General features: G+C 54.4%; 1 long non-coding RNA gene, 6 other non-coding genes and 5 pseudogenes across 8 annotated transcripts; all 12 read left to right on the forward strand.

The window, feature by feature from the left end:
- The first annotated feature begins 552 nt into the window (after positions 1–552).
- LOC129148421 (small nucleolar RNA SNORD115) lies at positions 553–631 on the forward strand. The gene has a single exon (XR_008555445.1). It is a non-coding gene; the product is annotated as a small nucleolar RNA SNORD115 (small nucleolar RNA).
- Positions 632–1681: 1050 nt separating this feature from the next.
- LOC129148455 (small nucleolar RNA SNORD115) lies at positions 1682–1764 on the forward strand (annotated as a pseudogene).
- Positions 1765–2899: 1135 nt separating this feature from the next.
- LOC129148422 (small nucleolar RNA SNORD115) lies at positions 2900–2978 on the forward strand. The gene has a single exon (XR_008555446.1). It is a non-coding gene; the product is annotated as a small nucleolar RNA SNORD115 (small nucleolar RNA).
- A 1050-nt stretch (positions 2979–4028) lies between these two features.
- LOC129148456 (small nucleolar RNA SNORD115) lies at positions 4029–4111 on the forward strand (annotated as a pseudogene).
- A 1134-nt stretch (positions 4112–5245) lies between these two features.
- LOC129148423 (small nucleolar RNA SNORD115) lies at positions 5246–5324 on the forward strand. The gene has a single exon (XR_008555447.1). It is a non-coding gene; the product is annotated as a small nucleolar RNA SNORD115 (small nucleolar RNA).
- Positions 5325–6374: 1050 nt separating this feature from the next.
- LOC129148457 (small nucleolar RNA SNORD115) lies at positions 6375–6457 on the forward strand (annotated as a pseudogene).
- Positions 6458–7591: 1134 nt separating this feature from the next.
- On the forward strand, positions 7592–7670 carry LOC129148424 (small nucleolar RNA SNORD115). Its single transcript, XR_008555448.1, has one exon. It is a non-coding gene; the product is annotated as a small nucleolar RNA SNORD115 (small nucleolar RNA).
- A 1050-nt stretch (positions 7671–8720) lies between these two features.
- LOC129148458 (small nucleolar RNA SNORD115) lies at positions 8721–8803 on the forward strand (annotated as a pseudogene).
- A 1135-nt stretch (positions 8804–9938) lies between these two features.
- Positions 9939–10017, forward strand: LOC129148436 (small nucleolar RNA SNORD115). The gene has a single exon (XR_008555460.1). It is a non-coding gene; the product is annotated as a small nucleolar RNA SNORD115 (small nucleolar RNA).
- A 1050-nt stretch (positions 10018–11067) lies between these two features.
- Positions 11068–11150, forward strand: LOC129148459 (small nucleolar RNA SNORD115; annotated as a pseudogene).
- Positions 11151–11406: 256 nt separating this feature from the next.
- Positions 11407–13111, forward strand: LOC129148346 (uncharacterized). 2 transcript variants are annotated; one of them, XR_008555413.1, is made up of 3 exons: positions 11407–11445; positions 12598–12640; positions 13074–13111. It is a non-coding gene; the product is annotated as an uncharacterized LOC129148346 (long non-coding RNA). The 2 variants fall into 2 exon arrangements; XR_008555412.1 differs by lacking the exon at positions 11407–11445 and adding an exon at positions 12113–12231.
- On the forward strand, positions 12288–12365 carry LOC114229064 (small nucleolar RNA SNORD115). The gene has a single exon (XR_003615160.1). It is a non-coding gene; the product is annotated as a small nucleolar RNA SNORD115 (small nucleolar RNA).
- Positions 13112–25321: the final 12210 nt, after the last annotated feature.

A 25321-nucleotide genomic window follows, 5' to 3' on the forward strand; every position in this document is an offset into this window, starting at 1 on the left:
TGCTGAATGTCCTGGTCAGTGTTGGTATGTCGTCCGATTCCTGTGTCCAAGGGGACCACGCCCAAGCAGGAGCAGTATGGCTCCTCTTCTGCTCTCTTGGAATCCTTAAGCGTGTGTGTTTTGAGACTCGTGTGGCTGGTTATGATTTGTTGTTGTTGTCGAATGCATTGTGACGCGATTTCCATTGGCGCATTATTTTTGTGATTCCTTATTATTTGTTTATTTGGTCATATTGTTTCATTTCTTTGCTTTTTTACTTGTTTTTGGAGTGGTCATCAGCACATAAATGTACAAATTTTTTTAGAATTTCTCTGCTTCATTGGAACAAGCTAGGTCTTTAGAAGGCATGTTACTCCTCGTTTCAGGTCGAGTTGCAAAAAAATGGCCTTCATTTGGCCTAGAGCTTCCTGGGCTCTGTCTGTCAGGCTCCTTCCCGAGTCGGAACCGTGCAGACCTCAAGCCCACCTTGCTGTGCCCTCAGTCCCAGGAAGCATCTCTGGTGAGCAAAGGACGAGTGTGCAGTGGTCCCGATGCCTGCAGAGTGCCTTCGTTGGGTCAATGATGACAACCCTTAATCTTGAAGTGAGGTGATGACATAAAAATCATGCTCAATAGGATTACGCTGAGGCCCAGTCAGGTGGCAGATTGGTGGCACCATGTTGGGGAGTCTTAGGGTTCTCCCCAGCGATGGGATTGGGTTCTCGAGGCGGGCAGACTCTTGAGAGAATGCCGCGTGCCTCTCCCCGATCTCTGCTACGTGCACATGGCCTGCTCCATGTTCACGGATGTGTTTGGTGCCCCATGGTTATGCACTGAGAGCAAGACCAGAGGCCGCCTGTTAAACCAGACCTCTCCTCTGGTTGTGTCTTGCAGTGCGGCCATCTCTGCAGATGGTGGTCGTGGCCTTCCACGTTCAAGGTGAGTGGCTGTCTTTTGTGTTGGACAGAGAGCACGAGTGCATGAGCCTAACAGGAGGCTCTCTTTGGGCAGGGGAGACCCTCGTACTACATTCTTGGTGCCTGTAGGTCCTTGGGCATGGGCCGACCCAATGCCAAAGATGTCCCTCCTATCGTGAAGGAATCGGACTGAAAGGGCGCTAAGTGTCATGTGATGTGTGCACGGCTTGAGCACCATACCACCCCTGTCCTCTCCTGAGTGGATGCTGAATATCACGGGAACGGTTGGCATATCACAAGGTTGTTGTGTCCAAGAGGACCCTGCCCAGGAGTGAGCATAGGGCTTCTCCTCAGCCTCTTCGGAAAACGCCGTGTGTATGTGTGTAGTGACAATCCTGTGGCTGGTGGTTTGTGTTCCCATAGAATCCATGGTGCCCCGCTTTCCATTGGAGCATTTCCTGCTTTTGTTATGGATTTCTTTGCTCTTTCGTTTCTTGGTTGTTGGCCTGATCATGTGCGCGTAAGCTGACATCGTGCCTTAGCTTCAGTTCGCAGAGGGCAGAGATGGGTCCCTTAGCGGCCGTCCTACTCCTCTTTGTCCAGGTGATGTTCTGGGGGAAAATGGTGTTTCCACGGGCCCAGAGCATCCTGGGTCTGTCAGGCTCCTCCCAGGGTCGGAAGCACGCAGCTCTGAAGCCCACCTTGCAGTGTCCTCAGTCCCCGGGCCCGTCTCCGGTGAGCATAAGCGCGTGTCCTGTCTCCTATTGGCCGGAAGTACTGTCTCTGGGTCAATGATGTCTAAGCGGTCTGGGCCTTGAAGAGAGGTGATGACATAAAAATCCTGAACAAAAGGATTACGCTGAGGCCCCCTGTGGGTGACAGTTTGGTGGCACCATGTTGGGGAGTCTTAACTTAGGCTTCTCCCCAGCGATGGGATTGGGTAGTGGAGGCAGCCATCTTCCTGAGAGAATGGCACATGCCTCTCCCCCATCGCTTCTACGTGATCGTAGCCTTCTCCGCGTTCAGCGGAGACTTGGGTGCCCAGTAGAGCCTCGAAGGTGGCCATCACGGAGGCCGACTCTTAGAACAAAACGTCTCTCCTCTGGTTGTGTCTTGCAGTGCGACCATCTCCCAAGATGGTGGTCGTGGCCTTCACGTTTCAGGTGAGTGGATGACTTTTGTGTTGGCCACAGGGCACGTGTGCATGAGACTAAGCAGGAGGCTCTCTTTGGGCCATAGAGGCCCTTGTACTATATTCTCGGTGACTCTGAGTTTGTGGGAATGGGCTGATCCAAAGCCAAAGGCGTCCCTCCTCTCTGAAGGGAATGCGACTGAAAGGGGGCTAAGTGCTCCTTTTTTGGGGGCCCATGACAGTGTCATGGGATAATCATGCGACAAGTACCCAGCTTGAGCACCACACCTTCCCCTATTCTCTCCTCTCCTGGAAGGATGCTGAATGTCCTGGTCAGTGTTGGTATGTCGTCCGATTCCTGTGTCCAAGGGGACCACGCCCAAGCAGGAGCAGTATGGCTCCTCTTCTGCTCTCTTGGAATCCTTAAGCGTGTGTGTTTTGAGACTCGTGTGGCTGGTTATGATTTGTTGTTGTTGTCGAATGCATTGTGACGCGATTTCCATTGGCGCATTATTTTTGTGATTCCTTATTATTTGTTTATTTGGTCATATTGTTTCATTTCTTTGCTTTTTTACTTGTTTTTGGAGTGGTCATCAGCACATAAATGTACACATTTTTTTAGAATTTCTCTGCTTCATTGGAACAAGCTAGGTCTTTAGAAGGCATGTTGCTCCTCGTTTCAGGTCGAGTTGCAAAAAAAATGGCCTTCATTTGGCCTAGAGCTTCCTGGGCTCTGTCTGTCAGGCTCCTTCCCGAGTCGGAACCGTGCAGACCTCAAGCCCACCTTGCTGTGCCCTCAGTCCCGGGAAGCATCTCTGGTGAGCAAAGGACGAGTGTGCAGTGGTCCCGATGCCTGCAGAGTGCCTTCGTTGGGTCAATGATGACAACCCTTAATCTTGAAGTGAGGTGATGACATAAAAATCATGCTCAATAGGATTACGCTGAGGCCCAGTCAGGTGGCAGATTGGTGGCACCATGTTGGGGAGTCTTAGGGTTCTCCCCAGCGATGGGATTGGGTTCTCGAGGCGGGCAGACTCTTGAGAGAATGCCGCGTGCCTCTCCCCGATCTCTGCTACGTGCACATGGCCTGCTCCATGTTCACGGATGTGTTTGGTGCCCCATGGTTATGCACTGAGAGCAAGACCAGAGGCCGCCTGTTAAACCAGACCTCTCCTCTGGTTGTGTCTTGCAGTGCGGCCATCTCTGCAGATGGTGGTCGTGGCCTTCCACGTTCAAGGTGAGTGGCTGTCTTTTGTGTTGGACAGAGAGCACGAGTGCATGAGCCTAACAGGAGGCTCTCTTTGGGCAGGGGAGACCCTCGTACTACATTCTTGGTGCCTGTAGGTCCTTGGGCATGGGCCGACCCAATGCCAAAGATGTCCCTCCTATCGTGAAGGAATCGGACTGAAAGGGCGCTAAGTGTCATGTGATGTGTGCACGGCTTGAGCACCATACCACCCCTGTCCTCTCCTGAGTGGATGCTGAATGTCACGGGAACGGTTGGCATATCACAAGGTTGTTGTGTCCAAGAGGACCCTGCCCAGGAGTGAGCATAGGGCTTCTCCTCAGCCTCTTCGGAAAACGCCGTGTGTATGTGTGTAGTGACAATCCTGTGGCTGGTGGTTTGTGTTCCCATAGAATCCATGGTGCCCCGCTTTCCATTGGAGCATTTCCTGCTTTTGTTATGGATTTCTTTGCTCTTTCGTTTCTTGGTTGTTGGCCTGATCATGTGCGCGTAAGCTGACATCGTGCCTTAGCTTCAGTTCGCAGAGGGCAGAGATGGGTCCCTTAGCGGCCGTCCTACTCCTCTTTGTCCAGGTGATGTTCTGGGGGAAAATGGTGTTTCCACGGGCCCAGAGCATCCTGGGTCTGTCAGGCTCCTCCCAGGGTCGGAAGCACGCAGCTCTGAAGCCCACCTTGCAGTGTCCTCAGTCCCCGGGCCCGTCTCCGGTGAGCATAAGCGCGTGTCCTGTCTCCTATTGGCCGGAAGTACTGTCTCTGGGTCAATGATGTCTAAGCGGTCTGGGCCTTGAAGAGAGGTGATGACATAAAAATCCTGAACAAAAGGATTACGCTGAGGCCCCCTGTGGGTGACAGTTTGGTGGCACCATGTTGGGGAGTCTTAACTTAGGCTTCTCCCCAGCGATGGGATTGGGTAGTGGAGGCAGCCATCTTCCTGAGAGAATGGCACATGCCTCTCCCCCATCGCTTCTACGTGATCGTAGCCTTCTCCGCGTTCAGCGGAGACTTGGGTGCCCAGTAGAGCCTCGAAGGTGGCCATCACGGAGGCCGACTCTTAGAACAAAACGTCTCTCCTCTGGTTGTGTCTTGCAGTGCGACCATCTCCCAAGATGGTGGTCGTGGCCTTCACGTTTCAGGTGAGTGGATGACTTTTGTGTTGGCCACAGGGCACGTGTGCATGAGACTAAGCAGGAGGCTCTCTTTGGGCCATAGAGGCCCTTGTACTATATTCTCGGTGACTCTGAGTTTGTGGGAATGGGCTGATCCAAAGCCAAAGGCGTCCCTCCTCTCTGAAGGGAATGCGACTGAAAGGGGGCTAAGTGCTCCTTTTTTGGGGGCCCATGACAGTGTCATGGGATAATCATGCGACAAGTACCCAGCTTGAGCACCACACCTTCCCCTATTCTCTCCTCTCCTGGAAGGATGCTGAATGTCCTGGTCAGTGTTGGTATGTCGTCCGATTCCTGTGTCCAAGGGGACCACGCCCAAGCAGGAGCAGTATGGCTCCTCTTCTGCTCTCTTGGAATCCTTAAGCGTGTGTGTTTTGAGACTCGTGTGGCTGGTTATGATTTGTTGTTGTTGTCGAATGCATTGTGACGCGATTTCCATTGGCGCATTATTTTTGTGATTCCTTATTATTTGTTTATTTGGTCATATTGTTTCATTTCTTTGCTTTTTTACTTGTTTTTGGAGTGGTCATCAGCACATAAATGTACAAATTTTTTTAGAATTTCTCTGCTTCATTGGAACAAGCTAGGTCTTTAGAAGGCATGTTGCTCCTCGTTTCAGGTCGAGTTGCAAAAAAATGGCCTTCATTTGGCCTAGAGCTTCCTGGGCTCTGTCTGTCAGGCTCCTTCCCGAGTCGGAACCGTGCAGACCTCAAGCCCACCTTGCTGTGCCCTCAGTCCCGGGAAGCATCTCTGGTGAGCAAAGGACGAGTGTGCAGTGGTCCCGATGCCTGCAGAGTGCCTTCGTTGGGTCAATGATGACAACCCTTAATCTTGAAGTGAGGTGATGACATAAAAATCATGCTCAATAGGATTACGCTGAGGCCCAGTCAGGTGGCAGATTGGTGGCACCATGTTGGGGAGTCTTAGGGTTCTCCCCAGCGATGGGATTGGGTTCTCGAGGCGGGCAGACTCTTGAGAGAATGCCGCGTGCCTCTCCCCGATCTCTGCTACGTGCACATGGCCTGCTCCATGTTCACGGATGTGTTTGGTGCCCCATGGTTATGCACTGAGAGCAAGACCAGAGGCCGCCTGTTAAACCAGACCTCTCCTCTGGTTGTGTCTTGCAGTGCGGCCATCTCTGCAGATGGTGGTCGTGGCCTTCCACGTTCAAGGTGAGTGGCTGTCTTTTGTGTTGGACAGAGAGCACGAGTGCATGAGCCTAACAGGAGGCTCTCTTTGGGCAGGGGAGACCCTCGTACTACATTCTTGGTGCCTGTAGGTCCTTGGGCATGGGCCGACCCAATGCCAAAGATGTCCCTCCTATCGTGAAGGAATCGGACTGAAAGGGCGCTAAGTGTCATGTGATGTGTGCACGGCTTGAGCACCATACCACCCCTGTCCTCTCCTGAGTGGATGCTGAATGTCACGGGAACGGTTGGCATATCACAAGGTTGTTGTGTCCAAGAGGACCCTGCCCAGGAGTGAGCATAGGGCTTCTCCTCAGCCTCTTCGGAAAACGCCGTGTGTATGTGTGTAGTGACAATCCTGTGGCTGGTGGTTTGTGTTCCCATAGAATCCATGGTGCCCCGCTTTCCATTGGAGCATTTCCTGCTTTTGTTATGGATTTCTTTGCTCTTTCGTTTCTTGGTTGTTGGCCTGATCATGTGCGCGTAAGCTGACATCGTGCCTTAGCTTCAGTTCGCAGAGGGCAGAGATGGGTCCCTTAGCGGCCGTCCTACTCCTCTTTGTCCAGGTGATGTTCTGGGGGAAAATGGTGTTTCCACGGGCCCAGAGCATCCTGGGTCTGTCAGGCTCCTCCCAGGGTCGGAAGCACGCAGCTCTGAAGCCCACCTTGCAGTGTCCTCAGTCCCCGGGCCCGTCTCCGGTGAGCATAAGCGCGTGTCCTGTCTCCTATTGGCCGGAAGTACTGTCTCTGGGTCAATGATGTCTAAGCGGTCTGGGCCTTGAAGAGAGGTGATGACATAAAAATCCTGAACAAAAGGATTACGCTGAGGCCCCCTGTGGGTGACAGTTTGGTGGCACCATGTTGGGGAGTCTTAACTTAGGCTTCTCCCCAGCGATGGGATTGGGTAGTGGAGGCAGCCATCTTCCTGAGAGAATGGCACATGCCTCTCCCCCATCGCTTCTACGTGATCGTAGCCTTCTCCGCGTTCAGCGGAGACTTGGGTGCCCAGTAGAGCCTCGAAGGTGGCCATCACGGAGGCCGACTCTTAGAACAAAACGTCTCTCCTCTGGTTGTGTCTTGCAGTGCGACCATCTCCCAAGATGGTGGTCGTGGCCTTCACGTTTCAGGTGAGTGGATGACTTTTGTGTTGGCCACAGGGCACGTGTGCATGAGACTAAGCAGGAGGCTCTCTTTGGGCCATAGAGGCCCTTGTACTATATTCTCGGTGACTCTGAGTTTGTGGGAATGGGCTGATCCAAAGCCAAAGGCGTCCCTCCTCTCTGAAGGGAATGCGACTGAAAGGGGGCTAAGTGCTCCTTTTTTGGGGGCCCATGACAGTGTCATGGGATAATCATGCGACAAGTACCCAGCTTGAGCACCACACCTTCCCCTATTCTCTCCTCTCCTGGAAGGATGCTGAATGTCCTGGTCAGTGTTGGTATGTCGTCCGATTCCTGTGTCCAAGGGGACCACGCCCAAGCAGGAGCAGTATGGCTCCTCTTCTGCTCTCTTGGAATCCTTAAGCGTGTGTGTTTTGAGACTCGTGTGGCTGGTTATGATTTGTTGTTGTTGTCGAATGCATTGTGACGCGATTTCCATTGGCGCATTATTTTTGTGATTCCTTATTATTTGTTTATTTGGTCATATTGTTTCATTTCTTTGCTTTTTTACTTGTTTTTGGAGTGGTCATCAGCACATAAATGTACAAATTTTTTTAGAATTTCTCTGCTTCATTGGAACAAGCTAGGTCTTTAGAAGGCATGTTGCTCCTCGTTTCAGGTCGAGTTGCAAAAAAATGGCCTTCATTTGGCCTAGAGCTTCCTGGGCTCTGTCTGTCAGGCTCCTTCCCGAGTCGGAACCGTGCAGACCTCAAGCCCACCTTGCTGTGCCCTCAGTCCCGGGAAGCATCTCTGGTGAGCAAAGGACGAGTGTGCAGTGGTCCCGATGCCTGCAGAGTGCCTTCGTTGGGTCAATGATGACAACCCTTAATCTTGAAGTGAGGTGATGACATAAAAATCATGCTCAATAGGATTACGCTGAGGCCCAGTCAGGTGGCAGATTGGTGGCACCATGTTGGGGAGTCTTAGGGTTCTCCCCAGCGATGGGATTGGGTTCTCGAGGCGGGCAGACTCTTGAGAGAATGCCGCGTGCCTCTCCCCGATCTCTGCTACGTGCACATGGCCTGCTCCATGTTCACGGATGTGTTTGGTGCCCCATGGTTATGCACTGAGAGCAAGACCAGAGGCCGCCTGTTAAACCAGACCTCTCCTCTGGTTGTGTCTTGCAGTGCGGCCATCTCTGCAGATGGTGGTCGTGGCCTTCCACGTTCAAGGTGAGTGGCTGTCTTTTGTGTTGGACAGAGAGCACGAGTGCATGAGCCTAACAGGAGGCTCTCTTTGGGCAGGGGAGACCCTCGTACTACATTCTTGGTGCCTGTAGGTCCTTGGGCATGGGCCGACCCAATGCCAAAGATGTCCCTCCTATCGTGAAGGAATCGGACTGAAAGGGCGCTAAGTGTCATGTGATGTGTGCACGGCTTGAGCACCATACCACCCCTGTCCTCTCCTGAGTGGATGCTGAATATCACGGGAACGGTTGGCATATCACAAGGTTGTTGTGTCCAAGAGGACCCTGCCCAGGAGTGAGCATAGGGCTTCTCCTCAGCCTCTTCGGAAAACGCCGTGTGTATGTGTGTAGTGACAATCCTGTGGCTGGTGGTTTGTGTTCCCATAGAATCCATGGTGCCCCGCTTTCCATTGGAGCATTTCCTGCTTTTGTTATGGATTTCTTTGCTCTTTCGTTTCTTGGTTGTTGGCCTGATCATGTGCGCGTAAGCTGACATCGTGCCTTAGCTTCAGTTCGCAGAGGGCAGAGATGGGTCCCTTAGCGGCCGTCCTACTCCTCTTTGTCCAGGTGATGTTCTGGGGGAAAATGGTGTTTCCACGGGCCCAGAGCATCCTGGGTCTGTCAGGCTCCTCCCAGGGTCGGAAGCACGCAGCTCTGAAGCCCACCTTGCAGTGTCCTCAGTCCCCGGGCCCGTCTCCGGTGAGCATAAGCGCGTGTCCTGTCTCCTATTGGCCGGAAGTACTGTCTCTGGGTCAATGATGTCTAAGCGGTCTGGGCCTTGAAGAGAGGTGATGACATAAAAATCCTGAACAAAAGGATTACGCTGAGGCCCCCTGTGGGTGACAGTTTGGTGGCACCATGTTGGGGAGTCTTAACTTAGGCTTCTCCCCAGCGATGGGATTGGGTAGTGGAGGCAGCCATCTTCCTGAGAGAATGGCACATGCCTCTCCCCCATCGCTTCTACGTGATCGTAGCCTTCTCCGCGTTCAGCGGAGACTTGGGTGCCCAGTAGAGCCTCGAAGGTGGCCATCACGGAGGCCGACTCTTAGAACAAAACGTCTCTCCTCTGGTTGTGTCTTGCAGTGCGACCATCTCCCAAGATGGTGGTCGTGGCCTTCACGTTTCAGGTGAGTGGATGACTTTTGTGTTGGCCACAGGGCACGTGTGCATGAGACTAAGCAGGAGGCTCTCTTTGGGCCATAGAGGCCCTTGTACTATATTCTCGGTGACTCTGAGTTTGTGGGAATGGGCTGATCCAAAGCCAAAGGCGTCCCTCCTCTCTGAAGGGAATGCGACTGAAAGGGGGCTAAGTGCTCCTTTTTTGGGGGCCCATGACAGTGTCATGTGATAATCATGCGATAAGTACCCAGCTTGAGCACCACACCTTCCCCTATTCTCTCCTCTCCTGGAAGGATGCTGAATGTCCTGGTCAGTGTTGGTATGTCGTCCGATTCCTGTGTCCAAGGGGACCACGCCCAAGCAGGAGCAGTATGGCTCCTCTTCTGCTCTCTTGGAATCCTTAAGCGTGTGTGTTTTGAGACTCGTGTGGCTGGTTATGATTTGTTGTTGTTGTCGAATGCATTGTGACGCGATTTCCATTGGCGCATTATTTTTGTGATTCCTTATTATTTGTTTATTTGGTCATATTGTTTCATTTCTTTGCTTTTTTACTTGTTTTTGGAGTGGTCATCAGCACATAAATGTACACATTTTTTTAGAATTTCTCTGCTTCATTGGAACAAGCTAGGTCTTTAGAAGGCATGTTGCTCCTCGTTTCAGGTCGAGTTGCAAAAAAAATGGCCTTCATTTGGCCTAGAGCTTCCTGGGCTCTGTCTGTCAGGCTCCTTCCCGAGTCGGAACCGTGCAGACCTCAAGCCCACCTTGCTGTGCCCTCAGTCCCGGGAAGCATCTCTGGTGAGCAAAGGACGAGTGTGCAGTGGTCCCGATGCCTGCAGAGTGCCTTCGTTGGGTCAATGATGACAACCCTTAATCTTGAAGTTAGGTGATGACATAAAAATCATGCTCAATAGGATTACGCTGAGGCCCAGTCAGGTGGCAGATTGGTGGCACCATGTTGGGGAGTCTTAGGGTTCTCCCCAGCGATGGGATTGGGTTCTCGAGGCGGGCAGACTCTTGAGAGAATGCCGCGTGCCTCTCCCCGATCTCTGCTACGTGCACATGGCCTGCTCCATGTTCACGGATGTGTTTGGTGCCCCATGGTTATGCACTGAGAGCAAGACCAGAGGCCGCCTGTTAAACCAGACCTCTCCTCTGGTTGTGTCTTGCAGTGCGGCCATCTCCGCAGATGGTGGTCTTGGCCTTCCACGTTCAAGGTGAGTGGCTGTCTTTTGTGTTGGACAGAGAGCACGAGTGCATGATCCTAAGAGGAGGCTCTCTTTGGGCAGGGGAGACCCTCGTTCTCCATTTTTGGTGGCTGTAGGTCCTTGGGCATGGGCCGACCCAATGCCAAAGATGTCCCTCCTATCGTGAAGGAATCGGACTGAAAGGGCGCTAAGTGTCATGTGATGTGTGCACGGCTTGAGCACCATACCACCCCTGTCCTCTCCTGAGTGGATGCTGAATGTCACGGTCACGGTTGGCATATCACAAGGTTGTTGTGTCCAAGAGGACCCTGCCCAGGAGTGAGCATAGGGCTACTCCTCAGCCTCTTCGGAATACGCCGTGTGTATGTGTGTAGTGACAATCCTGTGGCTGGTGGTTTGTGTTCCCATAGAATCCATGGTGCCCCGCTTTCCATTGGAGCATTTCCTGCTTTTGTTACGGATTTCTTTGCTCTTTCGTTTCTTGGTTGTTGGCCTGATCATGTGCGCATAAGCTGACATCGTGCCTTAGCTTCAGTTCGCAGAGGGCAGAGATGGGTCCCTTAGCGGCCGTCCTACTCCTCTTTGTCCAGGTGATGTTCTGGGGGAAAATGGTGTTTCCACGGGCCCAGAGCATCCTGGGTCTGTCAGGCTCCTCCCAGGGTCGGAAGCACGCAGCTCTGAAGCCCACCTTGCAGTGTCCTCAGTCCCCGGGCCCGTCTCCGGTGAGCATAAGCGCGTGTCCTGTCTCCTATTGGCCGGAAGTACTGTCTCTGGGTCAATGATGTCTAAGCGGTCTGGGCCTTGAAGAGAGGTGATGACATAAAAATCCTGAACAAAAGGATTACGCTGAGGCCCCCTGTGGGTGACAGTTTGGTGGCACCGTTTTGGGGAGTCTTAACTTAGGCTTCTCCCCAGCGATGGGATTGGGTCGTGGAGGCAGCCATCTTCCTGAGAGAATGGCACATGCCTCTCCCCCATCGCTTCTACGTGATCGTAGCCTTCTCTGCGTTCAGCGGAGACTTTGGTGCCCAGTAGAGCCTCGAAGGTGGCCATCACGGAGGCCGACCCTTAGAACAAAACGTCTCTCCTCTGGTTGTGTCTTGCAGTGCGACCATCTCCCAAGATGGTGGTCGTGGCCTTCACGTTTCAGGTGAGTGGATGACTTTTGTGTTGGCCACAGGGCACGTGTGCATGAGACTAAGCAGGAGGCTCTCTTTGGGCCATAGAGGCCCTTGTACTATATTCTCGGTGACTCTGAGTTTGTGGGAATGGGCTGATCCAAAGCCAAAGGCGTGCCTCCTCTCTGAAAGGAATGCGACTGAAAGGGGGCTAAGTGCTCCTTTTTTGGGGGCCCATGACAGTGTCATGTGATAATCATGCGACAAGTACCCAGCTTGAGCACCACACCTTCCCCTATTCTCTCCTCTCCTGGAAGGATGCTGAATGTCCTGGTCAGTGTTGGTATGTCGTCCGATTGCTGTGTCCAAGGGGACCACGCCCGAGCAGGAGCAGTATGGCTCCTCTTCTGCTCTCTTGGAATCCTTAAGCGTGTGTGTTTTGAGACTCGTGTGGCTGGTTATGATTTGTTGTTGTTGTCGAATGCATTGTGACGCGATTTCCATTGGCGCATTATTTTTGTGATTCCTTATTATTTGTTTATTTGGTCATATTGTTTCATTTCTTTGCTTTTTTACTTGTTTTTGGAGTGGTCATCAGCACATAAATGTACAAATTTTTTTAGAATTTCTCTGCTTCATTGGAACAAGCTAGGTCTTTAGAAGGCATGTTACTCCTCTTTTCAGGTCGAGTTGCAAAAAAATGGCCTTCATTTGGCCTAGAGCTTCCTGGGCTCTGTCTGTCAGGCTCCTTCCCGAGTCGGAACCGTGCAGACCTCAAGCCCACCTTGCTGTGCCCTCAGTCCCAGGAAGCATCTCTGGTGAGCAAAGGACGAGTGTGCAGTGGTACCGATGATGCCTGCGCCGGGCCTTGGTTGGGTCAAGGATGAGAACGCATGGTCTCGAAGGGCGATGATGACCAAAATAAATGTTCAGTGTGAGTGATCTGAGACCCTGTGTCTGTGTCCCTTTTGAGGCCCCACGTTGGGGCGTCTCTCTTCCCAGGGAAACAGTGGAGTTGAGTTCTGAGGTGAGCAGTGCCTGTGGGAATCCCATGTGCCTCTCCAGGACGTGTTTCTCGTGAATGTGGCCGGGTCCTGGTCACGGGCTCTTGGGGGTGTTCTCCCAGAAGGCCGTACTGCAGGGCCGTTTTTACTGATTTTTTTTTCTGTCACTGTGTCTTGCAGAGCGACCATCTGGAAAATGGTGGCTGGTGCCTTGACCTTTAAGGTGAGTGGATGTCTTTTGTCTTATGTGGGAGCAGGTGTGCCCTTGGGTGATGTTTGCACCCTCTTTTTGTTACTATTGATTTTATGGAGAAATTGAGAGGGGGGATGGTGTGAGAGAAATTGAGATTCATTTATTTGGGATGGAAACATCAGCAGGTTCCCTCTCATCTCCCCCTTGTCCGGGGCTGGAACCCAAAATCTGGGTCTCTGTGTCCTACTCTGAATTGAGCCGCAAGGTTCTGGTTCATGAATGATGAGAGAGAATCATTGATGTTTCTGCCACTCTCTGCCTCTCCCTTCCCCTGGGAAATCAGTAACAGTATGTTGACACAGTGACCGTGGAACGCATTCCGGCTCTTTGTGATTTTTTTCTACACTCAGTGTTTTCTAATCTCCGTCTTTGCTTTGCTTTTTGTCATGTTTCGCCAAGACAGAGGGCTGAAACGAGGTCTGTCGCTTCCGGGGCCAGGGGTGAGTACCTACGCGGGGCCTTTTGGCATTGATGTGGCCCGTGCCCTGTGACCGTGCTGCGCGCTCTGTCCGTGCCTGTGAGGGCATGGGTGGGGAACCTTTTTCCTGCCCGGGGCCATGTGGGCATTGATACCGTCATTTGGGGACCATGCAGATTAGCCTGCTGTTTGGTCCAACATGTAATTAACTGTCCTAATGCCTTGGCAGGGCCAGGCCACATTACTTCATGGGCCTCATAGAGCCACGGACCAGTGTCCCCACCCCAGTTTTAGAGCCTTATTTGAAAATGTTTTCTCCATTTTCTTCTTTAAGACCCTCACCAAGCTTACCTACATCATCGAATCTTTATAATTTCTTCTTCCATCTTCATTCTTTATTTTTCCTTTGATGAAAAAATGGAGAAATGGAGAGTTCTCAGCAACTGGACCAAAAACTATTGTAGCGAAAACCAAACATGCCAAAATAGTATCAGAGTTGCGTGATCTGTTGAATTATTCAGATTTCTGAATAGCACCTTCATGGCTCATAGGTTTTTGTGTTCACACTGCACTCTATTCCCATTCCTCTTTGACTCTTTCAGGATTGACATGGATGAATTGCTTCTCCTTTTTCCAATATGAAAAATTGTATGCAAAATTGTGCTGATCTCTCTACAACCTGGAGATTTTCTGTGATGAAATTTGCATGTTTGTTTTTCTTGTTTGTTCCCGTGTTGCTTTCAGTGTGATACCCCACACGTGAGTGAAGTGATGTGGTGCTTTGCTTTTTCTGTCTGTCGTGTATCACATAGCATGATACTCTCAAGGTCCATCCATGTTGTTGCCAGTGGCAAGTATTTTGTCCTTGCTTCTGGCTGAGTAGGACTCCATGGTGTACGTGTACCACGTCTGCTTTACCCAGTCCTCTATCGAGGGACAATTCGGTTGTTTCCATGTCTTGGCCACCATGAATAATGCTGCAATGGACATTGGGTTGCATATGCCTTTGTGAATAAATGTTTTCAGGTTTTTTGGGTAGATGCCCAGAAGACGGATTGCTGAGTCATAAGGTAAGTCTATTTTTCATTTTTTGAAGACCCTCTCTCCTGTTTCCCATAGTGGCTGTACCAATGTACATCCCCACCAGCAGTGAGTGAGAGTTCCCTTTTCCCCACAACCTCTGCAGCTCTTAAACTGCTTGTCTTGTTGATGACGGCCAGTTTAACAGGGGTGAGGTGGTAGCTCGTTGTGGTTTTGGTTGGCATTTCCCCGATAGCTAGTGAGGTAGAGTGTCTTTTCATATCTCTGTTGTCCATTTGTGGGTCTTTTGGGGAGAGTGTGTGGGTCCTCTGCCCATTCTTCGATTGGATTGTTGGTTTGGTGGTGTGAGTTCTCTATATATTTTGACTATGAATCCCTTATCAGGGCTCTGGTTTGCAGATGTCTTATTCCCATTGGATCGGTTGCCTTTTTTGTCTTATTGGCCATCTGTGAATCCCTCATACACACGGACAACAGTGTGGTGATGACCAGAGGGAAGAGGTATCAGGGTAAAGGGGGTCAAACATATGATGACGGAAGAGGATTTGGCTTTGGGTGGTAAACACACAATGGAATAGTCAGATGTTGTATCATAGAATAGTACCGTCGAAACCTGTGTGATTTTATTAAATGTCACCTCAATACATTTAATGGACACAATAAGGTTTTACAACCTCGAATGTTGACAGAGATGTGCCATAATCAGAACTCACAGAGAATGTTGAAAGAAGATAACATGGGTCAGTTACTTTGGTGGGGGGGGGGGGGGAAGGGGGGAGGTTGTAGTATTTCTTTTGAAACACAAAATAGTTCAAATGTCAGTACTGCTTTGGGTTTTTATCAAAAGGGATTTATTAGCAGTAGCCATTGGAGGCAGATGGAGATAGCATCGTTATTTCTGTCTAAAACTTGAAATACCTCTGTCTAGGACAGTGATGGGCAACCTTTTGAGCTTGGTGTGTCAAATTTCGCCAAAAAACTGAGCATAACTCGGGTAGTGTGTCACTTTGAGGAAAAAACTAACTCCAAGACTCTGGTCACAAATGTTTCATCCTCAGGAGCAGCAAATGTTTCATCCTCGGCATGCGGCCGCGTGTCATAGGTTCGCCATCACTGGTCTAGGAGAAGGGTGGTCCCTGCATTTCCTGGGAAGTGGTATTGAAGGTTGAGTGTTGCCTGGGACCTAGTGATTAATGCCGTAGGGCTAAATGAACTCTTTTCTTGGCCATTTTCTATCCCTGGTTCTATCAAGTAGTACTAATTTGTGTATTAATTTATTACACGATGTTTCCTTATTTCCATTAGAAATCAATAGGAGACATGGCTCTTGAAAATCCTTCAATATTTGAATACTGAAATTAGCACTTACAACCTATTCATTAGTCAAAAGGTAGGAAAAGAAGTTGCTGGGCTGGGTGAAAATGGTGAAGGGATTAAGCAAAGAACACACAAACAGAGAAAAACTCATCGTCACAGGCAACCGTGTGGTGATGGCCGGAGGGAAAGAGTGGTTGGGGAGGTAGAAGAGCGTAGAAGAGGAGATAAGTGGTGAGGGAAGGAGACTTGACTTGGGGTGGTGAACACACAATGCAGTGTACAGATAACGTGCCATAGAATTGTACACCTGGAACCTGTATAATTTTATTAACCAATGTCACCCCAATAAATTCATTTAAAAAAAACTGTTTTGAATGTAATGATCTAATAAAATTATTCTTTCTCCCTGAAAAAAACAAACAGTATTTTGAACTGAATCAGGATGAAAACATAGCATATCAAATGTATGGGATGCTGCTAAAGCTGTATTTAGGGGCAGAATTATAGCACTGAAATGTCTGTCTTAGAAAGAAGACAGATTTCAAACCAGTGACTTTACAGTTGACTCTTGAACAACACAGGGTTGAACTGCATGGATCTACTTATATGTAGACTTTTCCCCCCAATCACTATATTGTAAAATTCTTTGGAGATTTGGAAAAACCTAGGGAAAAAATGGCAGTTAGGTGAACCGTGTGGAAAATTTTTTTCCAAGTTAGGTATGTCACAAATGCACCACATACATGTACATGTGGGTCAGTTTTACTCTTTACCAGCATAGAACATGCAGATAAGCGTGACGGTCCATGGCGGCCCACGCTGACTGCGGTGCCCGCGGTGCCCGTGTGACCCCTGGCGCCGCCTTTGGGGGACGCTGGTCATTCTGTGTGTGAGCCGTTTGTCTCTCGTGTCAGTTGTCTGACGCAGTAAAATGTGATCTCTGTGGTTCTCCGTGTTTTTCATCGTGTTCAGTGCAAAACCGTAGCCTCGGATAACACCGTGGGGCCCCCAGGAAGTGCCCCGGTGCCGCTGGACTGAGCCGAGGGAGACGTCACAACGTGAGCTGCGTGGAGTGAGCTGTGGACGGAGCGGCGGCGGCGGCGGTCGGATGGTTCAAGGGGAAGTCAAGGGGAAGGAAAAGAGGAGGACGCGAGCGGAGGCAGCTGGGAGCAGGCCGCGGGCGCGCGCTTCTTTTGGAGCCTTCCTCTCGCGTCGGGCCGTGGCGATGAGAGGACGCGCACCTATGACCCAGGGATGATTCCAGAGCAAAGCGGAGGCCTGAGAGACCACGGGAAGCCGCGGGCGGGAAGGATCCGGAGCGGAAGATGCGGTGTCAGCAAGGACGATGGGCAGTTTTGGAAAGAGTTTTGCTTTTTTAAAAAAAGGAAATGTCAGAGCGATGGTGGTCGTGTCGGAGGGCCAAGTGGCAGCGGGCAAGTTTGGGAACCAGGAGGAGCGTGAGGAGGAGAAAGGACAGCTGCCGGCGGGCTGAGTGCGGGCGCACCGCTCGGCCGGAGGGAGAAGGGGAGAGACGTGAGCTCGGGATGGAAGGCGCGGAGGCTGGGCGGCCTCCGCTGTGTGTGCAAAGGTGGGCTGACAGCGGGCGGAGCGCAGAGGGAAGACGGACAGACAGACACCAGCTTGGGTTGGACGACAGAGACCTGGACAGAGAGCCGTCCCCTGGATGGATTCCATCGATGCGCTGCCTGTGGAGTGAGAGGCCTGGGCCGGGGGGACTGCCTGTGCAGTGCGTGGGAGAGGGGGCGCGGTCCGGCGCCCTCCCCGTGGGAACATCGCTGGGGTCAGCCCCCCGACGACGGGAGGACGCTCAGGAGCGCTGGGCGCGGGAAAGGTCGCCGAGCGATGGAAGGAAGCGCCCGAGAGAGCAGCACCTGGAGGCCTGGGAGGGCGCGGCCGTCAGAGGCCACGGTCAGAGAGAGAGGGCCCCGCGAGCCGTGGAGTCCGAGCCGTCCGTCCCGCGGGAGAGAGCCGGTCCCGGTCCGGTGCCGTGCACAGCACTTCTCAGGACTTCAGGAGCCAATCACAGACATCATGAAGCGGAGCGCGGGGCCCGCGGAGGGCGCGGGCGGCGGGTGTGGAGACACTGCGGAGCGAGGGACCCCCCAGGAGTGCGCGGGAGACGGACGGACGGCGTGATGGCCGCGGGAGCTGGGAGTTCGGAGCTGGACGAGGAGGAGGAGGAGGAGACGGACGCTGACTTGTCTTGGAGCGTGAGCGGCGGAGCAGAGCGGCGGGCACCAGCCGGAAACAGAGAAGCGCTCGGCGGAGGACGGGCAGGAGTGACGGATGGTTTTCTTTCGGAAAGTTACACGGAGTGCGCGCCTGCCTCCCGGCTTCCCCTCCGCCGCCTCCTCCGCCACCGCCGCCCACCGTGGAGGCGAGAGGACGGAAGCCCCGAGGACCGGCTCCTGAGCGTGAGCTCTCCCTCCTCAGCCCCTGGTCGCCGAGCCGAGCGGAGCGGAGCGGGTCAGGCTCCGGTGCGAGGACATGGACGGCGCCCGGGCGAGGTGAGTGCGATTCCCATGGGAGAGCGGGTCCGTGTCCGTGTCCGTGTCCGTGTCCGTGTCCGTGCTGTGCGGTGACTGAGGAGGGCGGGCGCGGGCGGGGGCCGTGGTCTCCTAACGGGAACGGGTGCGCCCGCTCCGTGCCCCACGGGAGGCCGGGCCGGGCTACTGCCTGTGGCCGCTCCCGCGCCCAGGCTTACGCTGTGGGAACCGGGAACTCGCTGTCATGGCCCCCGTTCCCCACGCCCGTGTGGGCGCAGCGTGGGCCGGGTGGGTGGGAGGGCACCGCGGTTCCAGGCAGACGGTTCACAAAGGCGCCAGGGTGTCCCGCCGCCTGTGGTGGGAACACGGGCTGAAACAGCACCGGGACGCGCACAGGATGCGTCCGGGGTCACGTTCCCCGCAGCGCCCGGGCAGCCGCAGGCTTTTCTAGTTCCGTTTTGGGGCGTCTAAACTTAAAACACCAATTTCTTTTCCTCGGCGGGGGTCCGTGCCCCTCACCCTCATGTTGTTCAAGGGCCAACTGTGCTTTCACTGTGTTTACTCTGATAGGGGAAGAAAAGGACAGAAATACTTTAAAGAAAACTAGACAATATCCCTTAGGAGCATAAATGAAAACGATTATTATAAAAATGGTGAAGGAAATGGGGCCGTGTATAGGAGTGCCCCCTGGCCAGGGGTTTATTTCACATTTATGTTTCCATTAGAGTGTGACAGCCAGTGTTATATTGGTTCCAGTGGACAGCTTAGTGATGAGATGAAGCGCTCACCCCGTTAGGTCTCGTGCCATCTGACACCATCACAGCCTCACACTTCAGTGACTCCTCGTGCTGCGTCCACATCCCGGGACAATGTCTGTAACCAGCGGGCGGTGCTTCCCTGCTTTGTCATCCCTCTCATCCTGCCACCACCCCTTTCCCCTCCCACCGTCTCGCAACATCAGTTGGTTCTCTGCATCTGCAAGTTTGTTTGTTTTGTTTATGTTGTTCGTTTGTCTTTAGATTCCACGTCTAAGTGAAATCGTACGGTATTTGTATCTGTCGACTGACTTCATGAGCGGAGACCCTCTAGGTCCATCCGTGCTGTCACAAACGGCAAGATTTCCCTCTCTGTGTGGCTGCGTCCCGTTCCATGGCAGAGACGCACCAGGCCTTCTTTACCTTTTGTCTTTGATGGACACTCGGTTTGCGTCCATAGCTTGTAAAGAATGCTGCACTGAACATAGCGGTGCAGTGTGTGTGTGTGTGTGTGTGAATTATTGGGGGGTGTGTGTGTGTGTGTGTGTGTGTGTGAATTATTGGGGTGTGTGTGTGTGTGTTTGTGTGTTTGTGTGTGTGTGTGTGTGTGTGTGTGTGTGTGTTTTAATAAATCCTGGGAAGGGAGCCTGGCCGTGTGGCCCAGTGGTTGAGCGTCAACCTGTGAACCAGGAGGTGACTGTTCAATTGCTGGTGGAGGCTCCACCCCCAGTGGGGGGCGTGCAGGAGGCAGCCGATCCATGATTCTCTCTCATCATGGATGTTTCTCTCTCCCTCTCCCTTCCTCTCTGAAAGCAATAAAAAAAAACCACATTTTTATTTCAAAACAACAACACAGCTTCCTCAGTGTTGGCAGGCGCTCTCTGTGCCCGATCAGCCCTTCCCCGACGGGCGGGGCTTGCTCTGGACTGAGGCCTCCGTGAGGTGGGGCTTGAGGGACAGACATGTCAGGTGGAAGCTGGGCCTGCGGTCCGTCGGCCAGCGGACCGGGACCCCCGGGACCCCCGTCGTCCTCGAGGGAAGAAGCCCTTGGGCACCAGCAAGCGCCCCGACAACCGGCAGAATTCTTACCAAACACTGGAGCCCGGAACAGAACCCTGTGGTCACAGTGCCCGCCGCCCACCCCCCCAGCCGCCGGCTCCCTGGCTGGGCAGAGACATGTCAGACGGCCAGGCCCAGCCGGGCAGCTCCTGGAGAAACCATCCGCCCAGCGAGCGCCCCAGCCCGGCGGGCGGCTTGGCCGGCCTGGGCCCCCGGCGCTGCTCGGCACTCAGGCGGCACGCCAAGCTGCTGGAGACGGAGAAGTCGTCCTCGGTCCTGTCCTTCCACTGGAAGGAGGAGCACCTGCTGCGGAGGCAGCTGGGCCTCCTGGACGCCATGAAGAAGCACGAGGCCAGCGCCCGGCTCACGGAGCAGAAAGCCTTCTACCGGCGCTGCCACGCGCAGCTGCAGCGGGTCGAGCTGGCCCACGCCCGGCTGCGGGGCGACCGGGACCTGGTCCAGCGGCTCACCTGCCAGAACAGGTGGTCCTACTCCTCCGGCACCTCGGACGAGAGCGGGGCGGCCGTGCGGGCCATCGTGCAGGGCCAGCTGGGGGGCGAGGGCGCGGGGTCGCGCCCGTGCAGCCTGGAGGCCACCCAACCCTCCCCGCCCATCGGGGGTGGTCGGCCGGGGGAGGACGGGGCCCGGGCAGAGGAGCCATGGTGGGTTCTCGCTGTCGACGCCCAGAGTCGCCCGGAGCCCGCGGCCCAGCAGAGCGAGCTCCCCGGGCAGGATCACCGCCAAGCCCCGGAGGCTGGCAGGCAGCCGGAAGGCAAGCTGCTGCTCTACGTGATCCGCGGGGACCTGGGTGTGGAGCAGCCCAAGAAGAAAAGGCCGCGGCCCCGGGACAAACGGGGGTCCGGAGGGTGTGCGAACAGCCCCGGTGCAGTGACTTGTGGGACATGAGCAAATCTGGTTTGGTGGCAGCTGGCGGAGGGAGCGGGCATGGGAACCCGGCTCTGATGTCTGACCGTCTCACAATAAACACCATCAGATGAGAACCAGCTGCCTTGTCCCTCGGCCCTGCACCCCAGGTGAGCCCCAGGTTCTTGCATTTGCTCACGATGTGCGTGAAGCCCACTGACCCGACCGGCTGGGTGCAAGGCCCCGTGGGAGGCAGAGGCCCTGGTTTCTAGCTCTTTTGCTAGAAAGGTCTGTCAGTGCAGTGGCCCCGGGCGGTCTGGCGAAGCCTTCACCACTGGAGACCGGTCTCCTCGCCGGGAACCGGGAACGTGAGGGTTGGACAAGACGACCTTTTAGATGTTGCCTTTGGCCCTAAATGTCCCCAGTGCAGTGTCTTCAATGTGTCACAAAAGCAGGTTTGGGTGGCTGCCCTGGGGCAAGATGCACACCTTCAGGCCCTTGTTCCCACTTTTCTCTGAAAACGGCACCAGTATTTTTGTTATTTTATAATTTTTTTTATTGCATTTACTAGAAGCCCAGTGCACAGATTCGTGCACCAGTGGGGTCCCCCGGCCTGGCCTGCGGGGATCAGGCTGACACCGGCTCTCTGACATCCCCCAAGGGGTCCCGGATTGCGAGAAGGCAGTTCTCGGGTGACGCACCCTGGAATTGGGCTCCCTCCTCTGGTTCCAGCAACGCCACCCGAGAACCACAGCTGCCAAGTCACTGCAGCTCTGCAGCTCTTGCGTGGAGCGTCTGCCCCCTGGTGGCCAGTGTGCATCACAGCTACCGGTCGGCAGCTTTTATATGTATAGATTGGGGTGGCATTGGCTAAAATTATATAGGTTTTAGATGTGCAGTGTTAGGATACAGCATGTCTGTTGTACTGTGTGTTCACCACCCAAAGTCTGTCTAGTCTTCTTCCCTCACCGCTTATCCCCCTAAAGTCCTTGGATTATTAGCCAGACGGTCAGGAGGCAAACAGACGTAGGAGGTGGTGCTTTTACGTGGGAGTGAACACAGCGGGGCGCTCGGGAAACACTGGGCGTTTTTCCTGGGTGTTGCGGGTGTGTTCCCAGGTGTGTGTTAAAGAGCTACTTTAAAAAAAAAAAAAAGTGGCCAAATGCCCATGACTTCCCGTCTCCCCCCGCAGTTCCCCACGTGTGTCCCTCCTCTGAAGGCGGAGAGGGGGTGTCCGTGAGGCCGCAGACTTGGACTTGGGCGCCGTTTGGGGCCCTTGGGTGAGGGACAGCAGGAGGAAGCGGAGGTGGTACCCGTCTCAGTCTGCTTTACAGTTTTTATTGCGTTTATCGGGGTGACGCTGGTAGATGAAACTGTTCGTCGCAGAGCTCTCTACAACAGCATCGGATGTCGTGTTGTGTGGCCACCACCCCAAGCCACGTCTCCTTCCGACACCATGTGTCCCCCTTTACCCTCTTCTTTTCTCCCCCCCTCCCCGCCCCCCTAATCTCCATACTATTTGGGTGTCTTTCCTAATCCCTTCACCTTTCTCTCTCCCTCTCCCTCCCCCTCTCTCTCTCTCCCTCTCCCCCCCCCCCCACCCACACCTCCTCTTCCATCAGCAAACCTGTTGGAGTCGGTTCTGTTCTGTGTGCGCCTTTGCTGTTTTCGATTCCCCATAGCCGTGAAGTCACAGATGCCTGTCTTCCTGGCTTATTTCTCTGAGCACAAGGCCCTGTGGGTGTGGCCGACCTTGGCTTCTCAGAGGGAGGAGCCCTAGTCCACCACGGTGCCCTCCCCTCTCATCCCGTCCTCTGTCGGTGGACACGGAGGCTGCTGCCGCCGTGGGCGTGTGGACGTGTTTGGGGTTGCAATGCTGGGTCCTTCGTTCTCTTGGTTGAAGGTCTCTCTTGCCCAGGAAGTACTGCTACCCCAGCCATTTCAGTTCATACAAGACCCCGTCCCTTCCCTTCCCTTCCCTTCACGCAGTCCCGTTTCCTATCTGAAGTGAGTCTCTTGCAGGCAGCATGCCTAAGGGCCTTGCTTTTGCTCCCCATCCAGCCCCCCCCCCCCCAATGCCTTTTGATCGGAGCATTTAACGTTTGCATCTGAAGTAGTAGGTTTGTTTTTACGGCCCATCACTCGCCTGGCAGCGTGTCCAACAGGGAGCTCACAGGTGGACCAAGGAAGGAGCGGCCCGAGACGGGACCTGGGGGTGAGTAACTGGATAAACGTGTGGCTGCCTTATTCAGCTCTGGGGCCTCTTACAGGGTCTCAGACACTGGTTTGGAGGGGGAGGGGGGACTCCTCTCCTGGAGGTTCCTGTGCTTTCATTGGGGGCGTATTTCCTTGCCTCTTGGGGCCCTGCCCGAGGTTGTCCCTGTGGACGAGGCAGAGCGGCTCCCCCTCCCAGTCTTGGTGGAGGGGCAGGGGTAGTGGGCGCCCGGTGGGTCCGTCACGGAGCTGGGCCTGCAGTTGCCGGGCGGGAGGTGTGGGCTCTGCACCTCCCCCGGCAGCTGAGCCTTCACTGCTGTTTGCAGGACGAGGGACTTACCTGCAGGCAGGGCGGCCGTGAGGACGCCCCCCCCCCCCCCCCCACAGTGCAGGACTTGCTTTCCTGGAGCGGGTGCGTCCCTCCTGGGGCCACCGGCGTGAGTGAGGGGTCGGGGGGTGGGGTGTCCCCGAGAAGCCGGACGGGGAACAAGGCCAGCTGCCGCTGTCGGCTCTCTGTGACGAGTGTTTCGGGGGCTTAGCTGGTTCACGTGCGAGTGACAGGTCGTGTGGTGTCTCTGGCTGACTGACTTCACTTCACACACCCTCCTCGGTGCTGCCCCAGGAGGGGAGAGGCCCTCGCTGCGTTCACCGGGAGGTGGGCCTTGGGTCGCTCCCGCAGCTTGCCTCTGCCGAGTCACACTCAGGGAACATACGTGTGCACGCGTCTTTCTAACTAGTGTTTGGGGTTTCTTATGCCCAGACGTGGAACTGCGTCTGACGTGCTGACGGTAACCTCTGACAGGTGTGAGGTGGGGCCTTACCGTCCTGCCCGTTTTGTAATGGGTGGTTTTTGGTGTTGAGTCGGGTTCTCTGTAAATGTGGGCACCCACCCTTGGCAGGGGTGTCCTTCCCCGATGGTGGCCTGTGCTGTGCAGGGACTTGGTTCGACATACTCCGTGTGTGTTGCTTTGTGAGCTTTGCATGGGATTTGTCAGGAAATACTAACAGGCATGTCAGAGGCCTCCCTGCTCGAGTTTCCTTCTCGTTTAAGCCTCGACGCGGCTGTGCGTCCGCTCCTGCACGTGGTGTCCCCTGCCTGACGTGTCTGCTCAGTGCCGGAGGGTCTGCCCGCACACCGTGGCCACACCGTGGCCTCCCCGTGGGGTGTGTCTGTGCCGTGCTGCTGTGATGACTGTGACCTTGCAATGCAGCGTGGTGCAGGGAGCATGCCCTCCCCCCCCCTTCCTCAAGCTCCCCGAGGCCGGGCTGGCCGAGTTACGGCTCGTGTCCACCCAGAGACTTCAGGTGGTTTCGGAGGATGGTTGCTCTGTGGTTAAGGGGAGATGCCAGGACCGAGCTTACCTGCCCTGCGATCTTGACCAGAACCAGGAATTCTCCGCAGACGCACACTGTGGGCTCAGGGCAGGGGCTGGAGGAAGGTGTGAGACGTGCATTTAGGTGCAGGGAACGGTGTCACTAGGTTCTAAAAAGCTGCCCGCGCCTGTGGCCGGTGGGGGAGTGAGTGACCCCAGCCAGTCCTCCTGGCAGCCGTGGGCAGACTCGGTGGGGAGAGTCCGTGACGGTGGTTTGCACGGAAAACAATGGCAGTAACACAAGCATGACCTCCGTTTCTCCCCTGCGCAACTGTAAGCCTTTTGCTCCCCCCTCATGTCGTGAGAGTCCTTCCACCTGAGGCTCGGGGTAGAGGGGGACGTTCCCTCCTCCTCGGGAGGCGCGGCGGCGGCAGGGGCCCCGGTGACTGTTCCCTCCCCGGCGGTGGAGCAGCCGGTCTGACCACTAACAACACTTGCTCTCAGAGCGTTTTTCAGGTCGTTTATTTTCCACTGTTTGTTCAGAGTCTACTCTAGAGCTGACAACCTAGACGCAATCACAGCACAAACGTCATACAGATGTCGTCACAGCAAGCGCGAACCGAGAGCACAGGTTTCGTCGCGGGTTCATCACAGCCAACGCCCGGCCTCCTCACCGCCGCACACAGGCGAGGCGGCTGCGGCCGCACGGGGGTCCCTCGTGTCGGAGCCGAGCGCCCCCTCAGCAGGCCCGTTACCCCCTCACGGTAGGGAACGCATGTCCTCCTTTGCAGTAATGGTGGTGAAATGCCGCGGTTTTGTCTGGCATGATGGTACAGCGCATTCTACATCCATCGCTAAGGGAGTTAAGTAATTCTGAAAGACACCCCTTTCCCGCCCAAGATTGGCCGGTCTGTCGTCGTGATTGAGACGATCCAGGCCCACGCCGAGCACGGCCCGCAGCTGCGGCAAAAGGACATGGCGTGTCTCTCCTCCGTTAGTTAAAAAGACATCCTCCTTTTGTTTTAAATGCCGTGAGAGAAACGAACACCACAGACACAGACTAGGGGGAAGCTACTCACTTCTGAACGTCCAATAACTTAAGCCTACTGGTACGTGCCGCGGTGCGGGGAGGGGGCACTAACACTGACGTCTGGGGACACAGG

Source organism: Eptesicus fuscus, chromosome 25 (genome assembly GCF_027574615.1).
Source record: "Eptesicus fuscus isolate TK198812 chromosome 25, DD_ASM_mEF_20220401, whole genome shotgun sequence".
NCBI classification, from domain to species: Eukaryota; Metazoa; Chordata; class Mammalia; order Chiroptera; family Vespertilionidae; genus Eptesicus; species Eptesicus fuscus.